At 42.9% G+C, this 2,500-nt stretch overlaps 1 protein-coding gene across 2 annotated transcripts in view; it reads right to left on the bottom strand.

Moving 5' to 3' along the window:
• The window catches only part of LOC110171067 (raftlin-like), a 215,895-nt gene that overhangs the window by 160,237 nt on the left and 53,158 nt on the right, over positions 1-2,500 (bottom strand). The gene's annotated exons all lie outside the window — the stretch shown is intronic.

Below are 2,500 nucleotides of genomic sequence, written 5' to 3'. Positions count from 1 at the left end.
TTTTGTTTTTTCATTACACAATCAAATTTCCTTTCCTTAAAGAGCAGGTGTTCTGCAGAATCGACTCTCTGGAGCTTTTTCCCACGTTATAAAGTTGTTCCCTCATCAGAAATATGCCAGAAGAGGTTTTAGAGTCATCCACGCATGTTTGAGTCATCTAGTGATCTCAGATACTATCGGCTCTATTCACACTTATGTCACAAACTGGGAAGAAGTTTGGAAACATGCACGACTATTACACGACTATTACACGACTATTACACCACTATTACACCACTATTACACCACTATTAAACGACTATTACACCACTATTACACGACTATTACACGACTATTAAACGACTATTACACCACTATTACATCACTTTAACTCTCACCAAAAGAACTGAGAGAAGATGAAGAACTTTTGTGCCGTAAACGGACTAAACCAGGACTAAACCAGGTCTAAAACCAGGTCTAAACCCAGGTCTAAACCAGGACTAAAACCAGATCTAAACCAGGTCTAAAACCAGGACTAAACCAGGACTAAAACCAGATCTAAACCAGGTCTAAAACCAGGACTAAACCAGGTCTAAACCAGGTCTAAAACCAGGACTAAACCAGGTCTAAAACCAGGACTAAACCAGGACTAAAACCAGGTCTAAACCAGGTCTAAACCAGGACTAAAACCAGACTAAACCAGGTCTAAAACCAGGACTAAACCAGGACTAAAACCAGGTCTAAACCAGGACTAAACCAGGACTAAAACCAGGACTCTAAACCAGGTCTAAACCAGGTCTAAACAGGACTAAACCAGGACTAAACCAGGTAAACTAAACCAGGTCCTAAACCAGGACTAAACCAGGACTAAACCAGGTCTAAACCAGGTCTAAACCAGGACTAAAAACCAGGTCTAAACCAGGTCTAAAACCAGGTCTAAACCAGGACTAAAACCAGATCTAAACCAGGTCTAAAACCAGGACTAAACCAGTTCTAAACCAGGTCTAAACTAGGTCTAAATTAGGACTAAACCAGGACTAAACCAGGACTAAAACCAGGTCTAAACCAGGACTAAACCAGGACTAAAACCAGGTCTAAACCAGGACTAAACCAGGACTAAAACCAGGTCTAAACCAGGACTAAAACCAGGTCTAAACCAGGACTAAACCAGGACTAAACCAGGACTAGCTGCTCTGACGTCAGGATGGAAATAATTCTAAATGATCTTCAGTTGAATCTCCAAATAAATCTGCGGGATCAGAGCACGAGCGACGCCCCAGAGACCCGAGCCCCAGAGACCCCGAGCCCCAGAGACCCGAGCCCCAGAGACCCGAGCCCCAGAGACCCGAGCCCCAGAGACCCGAGCCCCAGAGACCCGAGCCCCCGCGCCGAGGCTAACCACTCTGCCGCTCCAACGCTGTAAGTCATTAATATCCAACATGAGCTCTGTGTTCACACGAGCAGGTTCCATCTGGACCGGGCTCTCCGTCTGACCCCGGCACCATCTGGACCAACGAGTCTCATCACCGCCGCCGCCGCCGCCGCCGCCGCCGCCGCAGCAGCAGCAGCAGCAGCAGCAGCAGGCGCCGCACGGACACTTTTACACTTTTACACGACAACGGCAGGAAAACTCGGGGTGACGGGGATTCAGGTTCAAGTAAAAGACGGTTTTCCTCACACAGTCACGACACTGAAAACTCCCAAACTGTAAAGAGCACTGTGTAACCTGCTCGTCTCCATGGCGATATCATGATTAACCTGTTCCACATTTAACGTTCTTAGACAAGACAAGAAGGCGACGCTGCGGAGAGTCGACCCAGATCACAGTAAGAACGCAGGTTTTTAATGTATTTTTGCCGTTTAGCTCTAAAAGTCTGATCAGTTCTACACATGCAGGTGCAGTAAAGTCATGGAAAATTCACTTTAGGTCATGAAAAAGTCATGGAAAAGTTTTGAAATTTTAGAAAAAGTGTAGGAACCCTGTTAAATAAATGAGATATAAATAGGCTGAATGTCATTAGTGCATGGAGACAAGTGTTGGACCTTCCACAGAAAGTGACAGAATGCATCTTTAACACGAGCGGAGAAACTGAGAAGTCAACAATAATAATAATAATAATAATACATTAATTAATAATTAATAATAATAATAATACATTGGACTTATATAGCGTTTTTTTGGACACTCAAAGATGTCAAAATTGCCATTTTGGTCAAATGGTGTCAAAAATACAGTACTACAGTACTACAATACTACAATACTACAGTACTACTACAGTACTACAGTACTACATACTACAGTACTACAGTACTACAGTACTACATACTACAATACTACAGTACTACAGTACTACAATACTACAATACTACAGTACTACAAGTACTACACTACAGTACTACAGTACTACAGTACTACAATACTACAGTACTACATACTACAGTACTACAATACTACAATACTACAGTACTACAATACTACAGTACTACAATACTACAGTACTACAGTACTACAGTACTACAG

Source organism: Boleophthalmus pectinirostris, unplaced genomic scaffold (genome assembly GCF_026225935.1).
Source record: "Boleophthalmus pectinirostris isolate CB_2022bp ecotype Guang Dong unplaced genomic scaffold, ASM2622593v1 HiC_scaffold_6, whole genome shotgun sequence".
NCBI classification, from domain to species: Eukaryota; Metazoa; Chordata; class Actinopteri; order Gobiiformes; family Gobiidae; genus Boleophthalmus; species Boleophthalmus pectinirostris.
This window is presented reverse-complemented; position numbering and strand designations above follow the sequence as displayed.